This window comes from Hemitrygon akajei, chromosome 10 (genome assembly GCF_048418815.1).
Source record: "Hemitrygon akajei chromosome 10, sHemAka1.3, whole genome shotgun sequence".
Lineage (NCBI taxonomy): Eukaryota > Metazoa > Chordata > Chondrichthyes > Myliobatiformes > Dasyatidae > Hemitrygon > Hemitrygon akajei.
This window is the reverse complement of record NC_133133.1, coordinates 98,453,262-98,472,161: the sequence shown is the minus strand read 5'-3', so window position 1 is coordinate 98,472,161 and position 18,900 is coordinate 98,453,262.

Genomic DNA, 18,900 nt, shown 5'->3' with positions numbered 1-18,900 from the left:
GCATGTGAGTGTGTGTGAATGGTACCATGAGTCCCCTGTCCTGGACCTCTAAAGGATTCCAACAGTGTGCATGTTTGTATGTTAAAGAACAGAAAGCATGAAGTACATTGAGAATTAACATTGAATGAGGGGAAATGGAGACGCTGCTGGAGAAAGAAAAATGTGAGGGGACTGTCGGGTGACCTGAGATTGTTCAATGTAGATGTGAAATGCAAACATGGTTAGATGGTAGACAAGCAGAGACAGTGAGCAAAGGATAAAGAAGGAAAAGGCAAAGAAAGGCCAGGTAAAAAATAATAGTGTTTTTTTACCTCAGTGAAATAATTAGCACCACAGTCTGAGGATGAACCAGATGCTGTGCCCCTGCCTTCCCCAGGCTCCCGCTAAGTGAATACTCGGTGAGGCTGCGTCATCTGGTGCTCTGCCTCAGGTGGCAGTTCCAAAAGCACTATGGCAGGCGGGAGACAGAAGCATGAAGAGCGGATGAGCAAAATGTTGATTTAAAAGGACCATGAAATTATCTAGTCGGAGCTCTAAGGACACAGACAAAATACTAGAGGAACTTGGCAGATCAGGCAACAACTATGGAAAGGAGTAGCTGTTGATGTTTCAGGCTAAGACCCTTCAGCGGGACACTCCAGCATTTTTTATGTGTTGCTTTGGATTTCCAGCATCTGACTGGATTTTCTTGTGTTTGTGAGGAGATCTAAGAGAATATTTCCCTCACACTTGAGACTGGCATAAAAAACAGTGTCGGACAGAAGAGTTGTTGGGTGTTTCAGGTCAGACACCCTCGACCAGGTCACCCAGTCAGGGTTGATCGGACCCTGCTTGTGTCCCAGAAGTATCAGACCATGAGTCACAGCCCTTAATCCATAGCCATCAGGAAGTTTTCTCAGCAGCCTCTGCGAATGATGTTTATGTGTGTAGCATACGTGCATAAATGTTTTCATACGTGTTCCGGGTAAGCTCTAAAAATAAGGATGCTCATCTTAATAAATACTATTATAAACAAGTAGCAACCTGTGTTAAAGCAAAAATATGCTGCTACTTGCGTGAGATAAACGAGTTAGGTATTGGAAAAGCAATTACAGCATTAAAGGGTTAAAGCCATTAAGAGGAATGGGGACAGTACTTGTCTGAGACTTCCTAGTCTGCTCCACTATAGCCTGTGGGCAATATTATAAGTTGCTTTAAAGGTTTTGTGATAGCTGTCCTATAGAATTTGAATATTATTTTAACTTATAGTTTTGTTTTATATATATTTAACCAAATTTACTGTAACCAAATTTTGCCTAATTAACTTCTGCTTAAAATTACCTGCTTTATATGCACATGGCTCATGTGACCCACTTGTGGCTGGTAATGCTTGTTTTGAACAGCATGGTTCTTTAGATAACACTACTCTAAATGTATGGGTTTCACAGTTCTTTGATCCAACAAACATGGAAATGGGGCGGTGGACATAGCAGGGGTAAAAAAGGGCTGTTTGTGAGGGATATTATTTTGTTTGTAGACAGGCTGGCCAGTGGGCTTGAAGATGTCCTCAATGCCAAGGCAACTTTGTTTCCAGATCCACTGCTAACAGCACCATAGATTATGCAGTTTTAATAATCAGAATCAGGTTTCATATCACCGGGATATGACGTGAAATTTGTTAACTTAGAGCAGCAGTTCAATGCAATACATGATAATATAGAAAAATAAATAAATAAATCAGAATGAACTAATAAATAAATAAATATATAAATAATATATATATATATATAAAACAGTTAAATTAAAAATAGTGCAAAAACAGAAATAATAATTTGAAAAGTGAGGTAGCAAACCATTTCCAAACTGTGGTTAAGAACTTGTATGCTTTTATTTCTGCCCATTATAAAATGCCACCTGATGTGAGCCACATGTAATTTTTCCTTGATGGCTTTTCCTCCTGATCTGATACTAGAAATGAAAAAATAGTGTAAAATTTTGTGGCTATGTGGTGTGTGCACATCATGTAAGAGCTGGGGTGGAACAGCTACTGTCCCTCCTATTCTGCTCAAACTGCTGAACCTTCCTGCCTGAACAAATGCCTACATCCTTGTAGCCAGAGCTGCTACATTCAATCTCATTATGCCTAAAGGCTGATTTATTCTTGTACGTCGCATCTACGCAGGTACCGCGTACCCTACAGCGTACCCTATGCCGTAGGGCGACGTGCATCTCCCCAGAAAAGTAACTCACGCGTCGCAGCGACGCAGACCACAACAACTGTGATTGGTCCACTTGGTAGCATCGCATTTCCTCCTACGCATTTCCTGTTGCTTCTTCTTCACCATGTCTGTACACCGATGAACCAAATCTTCAAATCTACCTGCCAACATGCGAAAATGTTTGAAATGCATTTCCTCATCCATCTCCTTCACGAAGAAACTCAACACAGTGGCATAGAAACCACTAGCATTTTGGCACACACCAACGCATGCTCGCTATGTCGTAGAGCAACGCAGAAGTGAAAATCAGGGCTACCGTGTAGGCTGCAGCATAGCCCATATGCACAAGTATAAATCAGCCTTAAGGAGTCGCTCATGTCAGTGGACAATGGGCTTCTCACCTCTTTGGTGAGCTAACTGAAGCTTTTCAACTACTTACTGCAATTATTGTTATAAACGATGTGGCTCATCTCATACTAACAGGAAGGATGAAATAACTAGAAGGAATAAACAAGCTGACTCCTTTGCTAAGGCACTCTGCAGCCAGCATCTTTTTGGCTCTAAGTACCTGTTGATGGAAACCTTTAAGAGCTTGTTAGTGCTATAAAATAATGCAGCATGCTTCCACTCATAATCTGGATGTCCACCAGTTTAGTAAAAAAGCAAGTGTGTGGGACATCTGAAAACTGCAATGTTCTCTTTTTAAATCACTTCTTAGTAGAAGCCACTCGTAACTTTTTTATTGTTGAGAGTATTGTTGGATTACAAATGGGATGTCAGAGTGGCTTTTCAGCAGCGGTCTGCACCATTTTTAAATACCTGTCTAGCTCTGTAGAAAGGGTTAACATTTCTCCCATTAATTCCACATGACTGTGGAAACAGTCTGTGATACCATATGAGGAAACCTTTATCTTTCCATGTCTGAATGTCTGCTGATAGCAGACAAAATGTGTGAACAGGAAATTGCAAGCATACTACAAAACACGAAGGCACTGAACCAGTAATATGTCAATGCAGTCAATGACTCAGTGCCTCAGGCCATTGTCACGTCATCACACCAGCGTCTATCAACATTTATGAATCAGAGTACATGGTTGACCTTTCAGTTAAACATATACAATATTTAAGATGAATGTGTAGGTTTCAAATTTACAGATGGACTGAAACAATTAGGATATGTCCTGTGCACAAACGAACTGCAAAAGATATAGACTCATAAATTTATCAGGACACAAATAAGCAAGCTCTGGCATCAGTTCATAACACATAGTGAGTGGAGAAAGCTGCTTGCAATAGAACAACATACAGTTTCGAAACAAACTTACTTTAATTCTGCCAAACAGTTATAATTGCAGGTGCTTTTACTTCTACATAATCAAAGTTTCCTTTGGCCTGCTGACTGTCATTCATCTCTTGCTCTAGGTCATCCTAGAGCCTAGGGAGTCCACAGATAGTATAAAACTACAAAGCCAGGTACCGCAGGAGATCATATCGCTAGTAGAGTGATATTTAGTGCAGTGTGGTTTTCTTTGTGCTTCCTGCTCTGGGTCCAGGTACAAACATTCCTCTTTTTCTGATCTCGCAGACACTGTTATGCAGCCTGAAGCAGATTGCCACTGGGGAGAACAACATCCATCCTGCATCTTCTTTCATGTAGTTAGTGCTGCCTGGTTGAAACTGGTGTTGCCTCTGACTACACAGAGTCTGTCTTTGAACAATAATGCTTGAACTCAGAAGCCATATATACAATATTATACATTTAGTATATACAGCAGAAAACAAATTCTAACTCACTGGTTAGCTTCTGCTCCACAGAAGCAAACAGGTGTCATATAGTAAAGCTACCATATAACTGGGTTATACGGATCACTATTGATAGCTCCTCTCCAAGTCGGGTGGCAACCTTGCCTTTTCTTTAGCATTCGACTGTGTATTTTAGAAGGCCAAGTTGCTAGCTCGACGGTCAACCCAGCACAGGTGGAAATCAGGCCAGGAGCCAGATGGATTTGAACCCGGGACCACTTGCATTGAAACCCAGCACAGGTGGAAATCAGGCCAGGAGCTGGATGGATTTGAACCTGGGACCACTCGCGTTGGAACCCAGCATAGATGCCACTACACCACTGGCCGGCTATTGATTGATAGTTTGAAGGCACTTAAAATTTCAGTTGTAAAATATTCACCTATTGTAAAAAGTATGGTTTAGCTATAAACATTTTGGGCAGTACCTGGATGTTGTTTACCTCTGTTACACACTCTGATGGAATCTGGCAAGGTATGTGGTATGTTAAATTAGAAGCTTAGTTTAAAGATTTGGAAAGCAAGTCTAATATATATATATTTATATGTTTTTGGTGAGGTTGTCAGAAAAGAATGCATTTGCTTAACTATTTTTGCTCCAAGAGAAATATTGAATTCAATTGACTTTATTTCTTACATCCTTCACATACATGAGGAGTAAAAATCTTTACATTACATCTCCATCTAAATGTGCAATGTGCAATCATAATAATTTATAATAAATACAACAGTCAATGTAATATAGAGTACACTCAAGTCAGTGTGAGTTAATCAGTGTGATGGCCTAGTTGAAGAAGCTGTCCCGGAGCCTGTTGATTTTGGTTTTTATTCTGCTGTACCACTTCCCCGATGGTAGCAGCTGGAATAGATTGTGGTTGGGATGACTTGGGTTCCTAATGATCCGACGGGCCTTTTTTACACACCTGTCCTGAATCATGGGAAGTTCACATCTACAGATGTGCTGGGCTATCCACACCACTCTCTGCAAGTCCTGCAATTAAGGGAGTTACAGTTCCCATACCAAGCAGTGATGCAGCCAGTCAGGATGCTCTCAGTTGTGCCCCTGTAGAAAGTTCTTAGGATCTGGGGGCCCATACCAAACTTCCTCAACCATCTGAGGTGAAAGATGTGCTGTTGTGCCTTTTTCACCACACAGTTGGTGTGTACAGACCACGTGAGGTCCTCAGTGGTGTGGATGCCGAGTAACTTGAAGCTGTTTACCCTCTCAACCCCAGATTCATTGATGTCTATAGGGGTTAGCCTGTCTCCATTCCTCCTGTAATCCACAACCAGCTCCTTTTGTTTCTGGGACATTGAGGGAGAGGTTGTTTTCTTGACACCACTGTGTCAGAGAGATGACTTCTTCCCTGTAGGCCACCTCATTATTGTTTGAGTTAAGGTCAATCAATGTAGTGTTGTCAGCAAACACATATGAAAGAAATAGTTAATGAATTTTCACAAGTAAATAAGGAGCAAATTTATCAAATTTATGGAGTCTTCCTGATTTTAATTTAATTGACTATTGTGATGAGATCCTAAGGTTTATTCGTTATGGACTGTGCCTTTAAAAAGAGAGAGAGTGTGTGTACACTGATTCACAGAGAGAGAGAGAGAGGGAGAGAGAGAGAGAGAGAGAGAGAGAGAGAGAGAGAGAGAGAGCACCGAGCAGCTCATGAGTCGTTATGGTGATGGAAGGGCAGAGCTATATAATGGACAGCTGGTGTTCAGCATGTTTGGGATATAAACAAGGTCAGCTGGCTTTTCAGACAGACACACAGGACACACGAGACATATGGAAGAAATAGACACTGGATGAGCTTTGAGTGCCCATGAAAGGGTGGGTTTTGCTCGCAGTGTGGACAAGGGGTGACTGGTGGAAAGCTATCAGTGTGTTTAACCCTTGCCTGGGTTGATAGCTTTACCACATGACGGTACCCTTTTGTTTGGTCACAATTGGTGACTTTAACAGGACTTTGGTGGACAAAGTGGGAGAATCGACGGCATTGGCTTACCCTCTCTCTCCTCAATCTACTCAACTCAATATCACAAACTGAACTGACTTCATTCCTATACCATCATAAGACTGTATCATTTACTACCTAAGCTTGAAGAAGTTCAGGATTTTATATTTACACACACTTATATATACATAAACTCTGCTAACCTGTTTGATTTATCTGGTTTTATATTACTGTATTATGTAGATACTAATAAATAGTGTTTCGTTTATAGCAAAACTAGACTTCAGGTAAGTTCCATTTCTACTGGTTCTTTGAACCCGTTACGGGGTACGTAACACTATAATAAGAATAATTTTGACTCTTAGAACATACAACAGTACGGTAAGGATCGGGCCCTTTGGTCTATGATGTCTCTGCCGATCATTCAAGTTAAAGTTTAAGTTTAATTATTATTCAATCATACATGACTATAGCTGAACAAAACAGAGTTCCACCAGTGCCAGGGTGCAAAACACATGACCAACAGCATGTGGGACATTGCACATTGCACATAGCACAAAAAGTACACACTTGTGGTTACAATTTTGGAAAAACACACAGTCACAAAGAAAAATAATAATGTACCCAAGTCCCTGAGTGGTATGACTGGGAGGGTCCTGGTCCAGCTTGTTCTTTCACTAAGTGAACATTGGAGAGCAGCACCAAATGAATACCAGAGAGCAGCACCGAGTGAACAACAGAAGGCAGCACCAAGTGAACACTCGAGAGCAGCACCAAATGAACACCAGAGGGCAGCACTGGCTGAATGTCAGAGGGCTGCACTGACTGAACACTAGAGGGCAGCTCCGAGTGAATAACAGAGAGCAGCACTGAGTGAACACTGGAGGGCAGCAACAAGTGAACACCAGAGGACTGCACTAAGTGAACACCAGAGGGCAGCACTAATCATAATGCCAATTTACCCTGCTCATCTGTCTGTATGTGGAATATATCCATCTGTTCTCTGCCTGTTTGTTTGCTTGTCTAAATGGGCTTTAGGTATTGGTATCCTGTCTGTTTTCATCACGTACCTGGCAGCACACTCCAGGCAACTACCATTCCCTGTGTAAAATCCTGCCTCACAAATGTCCTTTAAACTTCATTCCTCACACCTTAAGGCTATGCTATCTAGTAGTTGACATTTCCACCCTAGGAACATTAATCTATTTACCCTCTTTGTGCCTTTCATGATTTTATAACTTTCCATCAGGTTGCCACTGTGTTGGACCCAGGATATATCGTCTGAAATGTTGATGCCAAGGAGCTTGAAGCCGCTCACCTTTCCACCACTGGCCCCTCAATGAGGACCGCAGTGTGTTCTGTGACTTCTCTTTCCTAACATCCACAAGCAATTCTTTGTTCTTGCTGATACTGAGCACAAGGTTGTTGTTGAAACATTGTTTAAACAGACAATTTATCCTGCTCCTGTACACCTTCTCATTGTTAGATATTAAACCTTTCCTTATAGCCTTTTCCCATCCTCTGGATCATATCCACTCTCAACCTTCAAGTTTAATTTCTACCCCTCAGTGCCTTGAATCCTCTCAAGGAGATGGTGGTGGACTTTAGGAGATCTAGGCCTCATATGGAGCCAGTGATCATTAATGGAGAATGTGTGGAGCAGGTTAAGACCTACAAGTATCTGGGAGTACAGTTAGACGAGAAGCTAGACTGGACTGCCAACACAGATGCCTTGTGCAGGAAAGCACAGAGTCGACTGTACTTCCTTAGAAGGTTGGCGTCATTCAATGTCTGTAGTGAGATGCTGAAGATGTTCTATAGGTCAGTTGTGGAGAGCACCCTCTTCTTTGTGGTGGCGTGTTGGGGAGGCATCATTAAGAAGAGGGACGCCTCACGTCTTAATAAGCTGGTAAGGAAGGCGGGCTCTGTCGTGGGCAAAGTACTGGAGAGTATAACATCGGTAGCAGAGTGAAGGGCGCTGAGTAGGCTACGGTCTATTATGGAAAACCCTGAACATCCTCTACATAGCATCATCCAGAGACAGAGAAGCAGTTTCAGCGACAGGTTGCTATCGATGCAATGCTCCTCAAACAGGATGAAGAGATCAATACTCCCCAATGCCATTCGGCTTTACAATTCAACCGCCAGGAGTAAGATATGTTAAAGTGCCGGGGTTAGGACTCAATGTATTTAAGTAAACTACTTAAGAACTTTTTAAAAGCTATTATTAATGCTTTTTGAGAGAGTGATTTTAGATGCATATCATATTTTTACTGAGTTAAGTATTGTATGTAATTAGTTTTGCTACAATAAGTGTATGGGACATTGGAAAAAATGTTGAATTTCCCCATGGGGATGAATAAAGTATCTATCTATCTATCTATCTATCTATCTATCTATCTATCTATCTATCTATCTATCTATCTATCTATCTATTTCCCCAGTATCCTGGATTGCATCCTCTCCATCTTACCTTAGAGTCATGAGTCATTGGGTAACAGGCTCTTCCGCTCACTGTTCCTATGCCTGCATTAATTCTCTATTCCTCTAGGCCTTGATGGTTCAAGTACTTGCCCACGTGCCCCTAAATGTTATTACTGTTCCTACCTCCACTGCCTCCTATGACAGGTCATTCCAGATGATAGCTAACTTTGGCGTGAAAAATTTGTTCCTCCCCCTTACTTGAAACTTATATCCTCCCTTACTATGTGATTGGAGTACTGCACATATTCAGAAGTATTCCCGTGCAAGTCCAGTAAAGAGCTTTAAAAAGCAGGGAATTTATTGATGGGAGTTGTTGTTTGGAGTACTGCACAGATACAACAGAAGTGTTCCTGCACAGGTCTGGCAAAGAGCTTTAAAAACCCATTCTCTATATAAAAAAAAAGAGGTAATGCCTAGCACAGCAGTCATCATGGGAGCGGACCTCGTTGGAGCAGTCTGAGTCAGAGTAGTAAGGCTTTGGCTCACAGGGCTTCAGCGAGAATAGGTGGAGGCCAGGTAAGTAGGTAAGTTCATTCCTTTTTTCTTATTTAACTCTAGAGAGAATAGGGGTATGTCTACAGAGTTGGTGTTCTGTTTTGGTGTCAGATGTGTGATTTCCAGGAGAGTCCCAGCCTTTCCCATGGGTCATCTGCATGAGGTGCATCGAGATGACCTTCAGCTTGTTAGGGAAAGTGAAGCTGTGATAGACAGGAGCTACAGGGAGGTAGTCACCCCAAGGGAGACAGATAAATGGGTGACTGTCTGGAGAGGGAGAGGAGAATGTCAGATAGTGGAGAGTACCTCTGTGGCTGTTCCTCTCAACAATAAGTACTCCATTCTGAGTACTGTTGGGTTTGGGGGGGGGGGGAATGACCTGAGGGAAGCAACAATGGCCGTGCCTCTGGCACTGAGTCTGGCCCTGTGGCTCAGAAGGGTAAAGAACAGAAGAGGAGGGCAACGGTAATAAGGGACTGTGTAGTCAGGAGGACAGTTAGGCAATTATGTGGACGCAAAAAGGAAACACGTGTGGTGGTTTACCTCCTAGGTACCAGGGTCCACGAGGGAGGGTGAGCAGCCAGTAGTCGTGTACATATTGGTACCAATGACATATGTAGAAAAAGGGAAGAGGTCCTGAAAACTGAATGCAAGGAGTTTGGAAGGAAAGCAGGACCTTACAGGTAGTAATCTTGGATTTGCTGCCTGTGCCACACCACTGTGAGGATAGGAATACAGTGAGGTGGCAGATAAATGTCTGGCTGAAGAATTGGAGTAGGGGGCAGATTTCTGGATAATTGGAACCACTTCTGGGATAGGTGGAACCTGTACAAAAGGGACGGGTTGCAATTGAATCTTGGGGAGACCAAAATTCTTGTGGGCAGATTTGCTAGAGCTGTTGGGAGTGGTTTAATCTAATATGGCAGGGGGGTGGGAACCAGGATGATAGAGCTAAGGATGGACCAGCAGGTTTACAAGTAGATAATGAATGTAACATGAATGTAAAGAAGGATAAACCAATGATTGAGTACAAATGCAGACAGAGCGAAGAGTTAAATTGTACCACAGAGGCAAAATTCAAAAGGATGAAGAATGCAGGACTGAAGCTGCTGTTTTTAAAAGATAAATAGCATTCGGAATAAGGTGGATGAACTCATGGCGCAATTAGAGATTGGTCAGTATGACATTGTGGACATCACTGAATCGTGGCTGAAAGAAGGCCATAGTTGGGAGCTTAACATCCAAAGGATATACTTTGTATCGAAAGGACAGGCAGGAAGGAATAGGCAGTGGTGTTGGTAAGAGATGCAATTACATCCTTAGAAAGACGTGACGTAGGATAAAAGAATGTTGAATCTTTGTGGGAAAGTTAAGGAATTGTAAGGGTAAAAAAAATTATGTGATTCATATATAGGCCTCCAAGATGTGGGTTGAGATTGCAAAGGGAACTGGAAAATAAGTGTAATAAGGGTAATAATACAATTGTAATAGGGGACTTTATTATGGAAGGGGATTGGAAAAATCAGGCTGGTGTCAGATTGCAAGAGAGGGAATTTGTTGAATGCTTTTGAAGTGGCTTTTTAGATCTGCTTTAGCTTGACCCCACTTGGGGAAAGGCTATCTTAGATTGGGTGTTGTGTAATAACCCAGATCTCATTAGGGAGCTTAATGGAAAGGAACCCTTAGGAGGCAATGATCATAACATGATTGAATTCATACTGCAATCAGTATCACAATGGAACAAAGGGAATTACAGATGCATGAAGAGGAGTTTTCCCAGGTGGATTGGAGGAAGATACTGGTGGGGATGACGGCAGAGATGGCTGAGGCTTCTGGGTAGATATATCTCACAAAGGAAGAAATTCTAAAATGGCAGGGCTAGGCAACGTGTCTGACAAAGAAAGTTAAAGACTGTTTAAAAGCCAAGGGAAGAGCAGTTGGACAGGAAAGGAATGGAGGGTTATGAGCTGAGTGCAGGTAGGTGGGACTAGGTGAGAACAAGTGTTCAGCACGGACTAGAAGGGCCAAGATGACCTGTTTCCGTGCTGTGATTGTTATATGGTTATATAAGGCAACAAAAGAGAGTGGGAAGTTGGATGATTAGAAAGTTTTTAAAATCCAACAAAAGGCGAGCATAAAAGCTATAAGAAGGGATCAGATGAAATAGGAGGGCAAACTAGTCAATAACATAAAGCAGGATACCAAAAATTTTTTTGTTCTATAAAGAGTAAAAAGGAGCTGAGGGTTGATGTTGGACCACTGGAAAATGATGCTAGTGATGTACTAATGGGGGACAAAGAAATGGCAGATAAACTTAATGGGTACTTTGCATCTGTCTCCACTGTGGAAAACACTAGCAATGTGCCTGAAGTCCGAGAGTCAGGGTGCAGGAGTGAGTGCCATTGCTATTACTAAGAACAAAGTTCTAGGTAAGCTGAAAGGTCTTAAGGTGGATAATTCACCTGGATCAAATGGACTAGATCACAGATTCTAGAGAGAGGTTGCTGAAGAAATAATGGATCTTTCAAAAATCACTTGTTTCTGGCATGGTCCCAGAGGACTGGAAGACTAAATACCACTCCATTCTTTAAGAAGGGAGGAAGTCAAAAGAAAGGAAATTATAGGCCAGTTAGCCTAACCTCAATGGTTGGGAAACTGTTGTAGTCCATTATTAAGGATGAGGTTTTGGGATACTTGGAGACTAACGATAAAGAGAAATCTTGCCTGACAAATCTGTTCGAGTTCTTCAAGGAATTAGCAAGCAGTGTGGACAAAGGAGAGGCAGCAGATGTCATTTACTTGGATTTTCAGAAGGCATTTGATAAAGTGTCACACATGAGGCTGTTTAACAAGATAAAATCCTATGGTGTTACAGGAAAGTTACTGGCCTGGATAGAGAAATGGCTGACAGGCAGGAGGCAGTGAATGGAATAAAAGAGGCCTTTTCTGGTTGGCTGCCAGGGTCTAGTGGTGTTCCTCAAGGGTCAGTATTGAAACCACTACTTTTCACATTGTTTGTCAATGATTTGGATGATGAATTGATGGCTCTGTGGCAAGTTTTGCAGATGACAGGAAGATAGGTGGAGGGGTTGGTAGTGCTGAGGAAACAATGAGATTGCAGCAGTGAGATGACCATGCAGTGCAAGTGGTGCATGGAAGTTCAATTTCAGTTGTTTAAGAGAAGTTTAGATAGGTACATGGATGGGAGGGGTACAAAGGGCTATGGTCTAGGTTCAGATTGATAGGAGTAGGCAGTTTTAAATAGTTTGGCATGGATTAGATAGGCCAAAGGGCCAGTTACTGTGCTGTACTTATCTATGACGCTTTTGAAAATTACAATTGAATTAGTTCCCCATATTGCTTCATGCACACAAACAAATTTTACTGGTTATCTTACATCTGTGTCCATATCATGTCAAAAATATTTAAACGCCCTGGTTTCCTTGGCTGCGTAAGTCTAGGGAAATCAACCTCTGGCCCCAGCAAACTCGTGAGATTGAGGCGTGCTTGGTACCACCCCAAACCTCAGGATGCTGTGTCACTTGCTACCCTGTTACAAATTAATGCCACAAAATAATAGACAGTACAGTAATTTGGAGAAGGAAGTCTGAGAATCGGAGTGGGAGTGCAACGGGAGCCATATTGATTTTGTCTTCTTCTCATCGGAGTTAAGAGAGGCGGGACTGTGCAGCCGTGTGACATCGGGCAGTGAAGTGCAGAAGATTTAAAAGGAACACAGCCTTCTTCAGCAGGCAGCGGAGTGAGCCGGGAGCAGAGTGAGGGCTTAAGGGCTTTGGCTCAACGGGCTTAGGTGGAAATGGGCGAGGCAAAGGAGGCTTAGTTTTCAGTTTTTCCTGTTATTTGAGGAAAGGGGGAAGTATTAGTGTGAGAGCAGCTTGTTGTTCTCAGTGTCAGATGTGGGAGGCTTTGGAGTCTCCTAGCCTCCCGGACATCCACATCTGTGCCAGGTGCGCCAAGCTGCAGCTCCTGAGGGACCGTGTTAGAGAACTGGAGCTGCAGCTCGATGACCTTTATCTGGTCAGGGAGAATGAGGAGTTGATAGAAAGGAGTTACAGGCAGGTGGTCACACTGGGGCTATGGGAGACAGACAAGTGGGTCACAGTTAGGAGAGGGAAGGGGAAGAGTCAGGTACTAGAGAGTACCCCAGTGGCTGTACCCCTTGACAATAAGTACTCCTGTTTGAGTACTGACAGCCTACCTGGGGGAAGCAACGGTGGCTGTGCCTCCAGCACAGAGTCTGGCCCTGTGACTCAGAAGGGTAGGGAAAGGAAGAGGAAGGCAGTAGTAATAGAGGACTCAATAGTTAGGGGGTCAGATAGGCGATTCTGTGGGCGCAATCAGGAGACCCGGATGGTAGTTTGCCTCCCTGGTGCCAGGGTCCGGGATGTTTCGGATTGCGTCCAAGATATCCTGAAGTGGGAGGGTGAGGAGCCAGAGGTCATGGTACATATAGGTACCAATGACATAGGTAGAAAAAGGGAAGAGGTCCTGAAAGGAGAATATAGGGAGTTAGGAAGGCAGTTGAGAAGAAAAACCGCAAAGGTAGTAATTTGGGATTACTGCCTGTGTCACGCAACAGTGAGAGTAGGAATGGAATGAGGTGGAAGATAAATAAGTGGCTGAGGGATTGGAGCAGGGAGCAGGATTCAAGTTTCTGGATCATTGGGATTTCTTTTGGGGCAGGTATGACCTGAACAAAAAGGATGGGTTGCCCTTGAATCCTAGGGGGACCAATATCCTGGTGGGGAGATTTGCTAAGGCTACTGTGGAGACTTTAAACTAGAATGGTTGGGGGGTGGGAATCAAATTGAAGAGACTAGGCGAGAGGACATTAGTTCACAAATAGAGAAAGCTAGTAGACAGTGTGTGAGGGAGGATAGGCAGGTGATAGAGAAGGGGAGAGCTCAGACCAAAGATGTAGGGGAGAAGGAAGAAAAAGATAATAAAGTTGTTTGCACCATTAGGGATAAACAGAGAGTAAGAGGTGGAGAAATTCTTAAATGCATCTATTTTAATGCTAGGAGCATTGTAAGAAGGTGGATGAACTTAGAACATGGATTGATACCTGGAAAAATGATGTTGTAGCTATTAGTGAAACATGGTTGCAGGAGGAGTGTGATTGGCAACAAAATATTCCTGGATTTCGTTGCTTCAGGTGTGATAGAATCGGAGGGGCAAGAGGGGGAGGTGTTGCATTGCTTGTCAGAGAAAATATTACAGCAGTACTTTGGCAGGATAGATTAAAGGGCTCGTCTAGGGAGGCTGTTTGGGTGGAATTGAGGATTGGGAAAAGTGTAGTAACACTTATAGGGGTGTATTATAGACCACCTAATGGGGAGCGAGAATTGGAGGAGCAAATTTGTAAGGAGATAGCAGATATTTGTAGTAAGCACAGGGTTGTGATTGTGGAGATTTTAATTTTCCACACATAGACTGGGAAGCCCATTCTGTAAAAGGGCTAGATGGTTTGGAGTTTGTAAAATGTGTGCAGGATAGTTTTTTGCAGCAATGCATAGAGGTACCGACTAGAGAAGGGGCAGTGTTGGATCTCCTGTTAGGGAATGAGATAGGTCAGGTGACATAGGTATGTGTTGAGGAGCACTTCGGGTCCAGTGATCACAATGCCATTAGTTTCATTATAATTATGGAGAAGGATAGGACTGGACCCAGGGTTGAGATTTTTGATTGGAGAAAGGCTAACTTTGAGGAGATGCAGAAGGATTTAGAAGGAGTGGATTGGGACAATTTGTTTTATGGGAAGGATGTAATAGAGAAATGGAGGTCATTTAAAGGTGAAATTTTGAGGGTACAGAATCTTTATGTTCCTGTTAGGTTGAAAGGAAAGGTTAAAAGTTTGAGAGAGCCATGGTTTTCAAGGGATATTGGAAACTTGGTTCTGAAAAAGAGAGAGATCTACAATAAATATAGGCAGCATGGAGTAAATGAGGGGCTTGAGGAATATAAAGAATGTAAAAAGAATCTTAAGAAAGAAATTAGAAAAGCTAAAAGAAGAAATGAGGTTGCCTTGGCAAGTAAGGTGAAAATAAATCCAAAGGGTTTCCACAGTTGGTCCCTTAGAGAATCAGAGTAGACAGCTATGTGCAGAGCCAAAAGAGATGGGGGAGATTTTGAACCATTTCTTTTTTTTCGGTATTCATTAAGAAGAACGATATTGAATTGTGTAAGGCAGAGGTGTCGAACTCAATTGCACATGGGGCCAAAACTCAAAGCACACTTTAGGTCGCGGGCCGAACAGGATAAACATTTATTGAACACACTAAAACTAAACATTTTTTGAACATAAATATGAATAAAAACAGACAGGAATATTATTCCAGAAAAAATAAACTAAAACTTTAAATAACTTAAATATTTTGCTCTCCATAAAAATATCTCCTGTCACTATTATACAAGTTAGAAATATGAGCATGCTACAAAAAAACCCTGAAAATATAAATAAAATTTGTGCTTTTCAGCAAAAGTTAAAACAACAACAAATCAAAACACTCAGTTTTCTTTGCTCTTATGCCATTTTGTCAGAGCTAGATGCTTGGCATCTTTTCTTGGCAATAAGTTCGTTTAGGTTTGGTGTAAGGTTCTGTGTTGTGGAGATTCTCAGGATGGACTGCAGGTGTTCATCAGTGAGACAACTCCTGTGTGATGTTTTGTTAATCTTCATCACTGAGAAAAGCTTCTCACACAGATATGTGCTACCAAACATGCACAAGGTTCGAGCCGCAAGTAGACGGAGCTGAGGCATTGCTTCGGGAATGGAGCGAATAAACTGTAGTGTCGTACTTTGCCTTTAGTGTCCCATTACACTGCAGCTCTATCAGCTCCATCTGAAACTGTACAGGTGCAGTTTCCACGTCGACGGCAAATGGGTTGCGAAGCAGCTTGAAATTAATTTTTTGTGCTTCAAAGTCACCAAAGCGCCGTGCGAACTCAGTGCGAAATGCGCTCAGTTTATCAGCAAAGTGCGCATTTGGGAACATCGTTGCGCCGACCTGGTTCAACATTACTTGGCAACAGGGAAAATGAGGCAAGTTGCACTGGTGCATTTGTGTCTCCCATAAGAGCAGCTTCACTTGAAATGCCTTCACTTTTCTCTTCGCCATTGTTAGGGGTTAGCTTTGACTTCAGAATAGTGTTGTATACAGCAACAGACGCTTGACGCGGGAATGTTCCTGGGTAGCCTATCGGCAGCTGTTGCGCTGCATTATGGGATCTGTAGTTTTCCATCAGCTTCCCATTAGTTTCCCATGGGATCAGCGCTTCATATCGCCGGGCCATTAATAATTAAAATAATAGATCTATCTAAAATGATCTCGCGGGCCGGATATAATTGTAAGCCGGGCCGGATATGGCCCAAGGGCCTTGTGTTTGACACATATAGTGTAAGGTAAGGGAAACAAGTAGGGTAATTATGGAAACTATGATGATGAAAGAAGAGGAAGAAATTACAGCAATTTCCTTGCTGTAATTGTTATATGGTTATATGGTTACTCTGCATACTGCATAGAGCTGTCGTGATGGGAGATGGCAGCCGATTCCATGCACTCACACTCTCTGTGTAAAACGTACCCTGACATCTCCTCTGTAACTACTTCCAAGCAACTTAAAACTGCCCTCTCGTGTTACCCATCTCAGCCTTAGGAAAAAGCCTTTGGATATCCACAGGATCAATACAGGGACATCGAGAAGCAGATAACGAGACAGATTCTGGAAAGGTGTAATAATAACAGGGTTGTCATGGTGGTTATTTTAATTTCCCAAATATTGATTTCCATCTCCCTAGAATAAGGGGTTTAGATGGGGTAGAGTTTGTTAGGTGTGTTCAGGAAGGTTTCTTGACACAACATGTCGGTAAGCCGACAAGAGGAGAGACTGTATTTGATCTGGTATTGGGAAATGAAACTGATCAGGTGTCAGGTCTGTCAGTGGGAGAGCATTTCGGAGAAAGTGATCACAATTTTATCTCCTTTACCATAGCATTGGAGAAGGATAGGGACAGACAAGTTAGGAAAGTGTTTAATTGGAATAAGGAGAAATATGAGGCTATCAGGCAGGAACTTGGAAGAACAAATTGGGAACAAATATTCTCAGGGAAATGTACGGAAGAAATGTGGCAAATGCTCAGGGTATATTTGCATGACATTCTGCATAGGTATGTTCCAATGAGACAGGGAAAGGATGATAGAGTACAGGAACCATGGTGTACAAACGCTGTTGAAAATCTAGTCAAGAAGAAAAGAAAAGCTTACAAAAGCTTCAAAAACTAGTTAATGATAGTGATCTAGAAGACTATGAGGCTACCAGGAAGGAGTTTAAGGATGAAATTAGGAGAGCCAGAAGAGGCCATGAGAAGGCCTTGGCAAGCAGGATTAAGGAAAGCCCCAAGACATTCTACAAGTATGTGAAGAGCAAGAGGATAAGATGTGAGAGAATAGGACCAATCAAGTGTGACAGTGGAAAAGTGCGTACGGAACACTTGTATATGGCATATGTGTATGTGTGTACTGTATAGCTGAGGTACTTAATGAATACTTTGCTTGAGTATTCACTGCATTAAAGGATTTTGGTGATTGTAGGGATGACTTACAGCAGACTGAAAAGCTTGAGCATATAGACATTAAGAAAGAGGATGTGCTGGAGCTTTTAGAAAACATCAAGTTGGATAACTCTCTGGGACTGGATGGGATGTACCCCAGGCTACTGTGGGAGGTGAGGGAGAAGATTGCTGAGCCTCTGACAATTACCAATTGCATCATCATCGGAGGATTGGAAGTTGTGGATGTTGTTCCCTTATTCAAGAAAAGGAGTAGAGATAGTCCAGGAAATCATAGACCAGTGTGTCTTACTTCAGTGGTTGGTAAATTGATGGAAAAAATCCTGAGAGGTAGGATTTATGAACATTTGTAGTAGAAGCATGATATGATTAGGAATAGTCAGCATGGCTTTGTCAAAGGGTGCCTTATGAGCCTGATTGAATTTTTTGAGGATGTGACTAAAGACGTTAAATAAGGATAGAGCAGTAGATGTAGTGTATATGGATTTCAGCAAGGCATTTGATAAGGTACTTCACGCAAGGTTTATTGAGAAAATATGGAGCCATGGAATCCAAGGGGACCTTACTTTGAGGATCCAGAACTGGCTTGCCCACAGAAGGCAAAGATTGGTTGTAGATGGGTCATATTCTGCATGGAGGTCAGTGACCAGTGGAGTGCCTCAGGGATCTGTTCTGGGACCTGTACTCTTCGTGATTTTTATAAATGACCTGGATAAGGAAGTGGAGGGATGGGTTAGTAAACTTACTGATGACACAAAGGTTGGGGGTGTTGTGGATAGTGTGGAGGGCTGTCAGATGTTACAGCGGGACATTGATAGGATGCAAAACTGGGCTGAGAAGTGTCAGATGGAATTCAACCCAGATAAGTGTGAGGTGGTTCATTTTGGTAGGTCAAATATGATAGCAGTATATGGTATTAATGGTAAGACTCTTGGCAGTCTGGAGGATCAGAGGGATGTTGGGGGTCTGAGTCCATAAGACGCTGCTGTGCAGGTTGACTCTGTGGTTAAGAAGGCATACTGTGCATTGGCCTTCATCATCTGTGGGATTGAGTTTCAGAGCTGAAAGGTAATGTTGCAGCTTTATAGGACCCTGGTCAGACCCCATTTGGAGTACTGTGCTCAGTTCTGGGGTCAATTCATTACAGGAAGGATGTGGAAACTATAGAAAGGGTGTAGAGAAGATTTACAAGGATGTTGTCTGGATTGGGGAGCATGCCTTACGAGAATAGGTGGAGTGAACTTGACCTTTTCTCCTTGGACTGACAGAGGACGAGAGGTGACCTAATAGAGGTGTATAAGATGATGAGAGGTATTGATCGTGTGGATAGACAGAGGCTTTTTCCCAGGGCTGATGTGGCTAACAAGAGAGG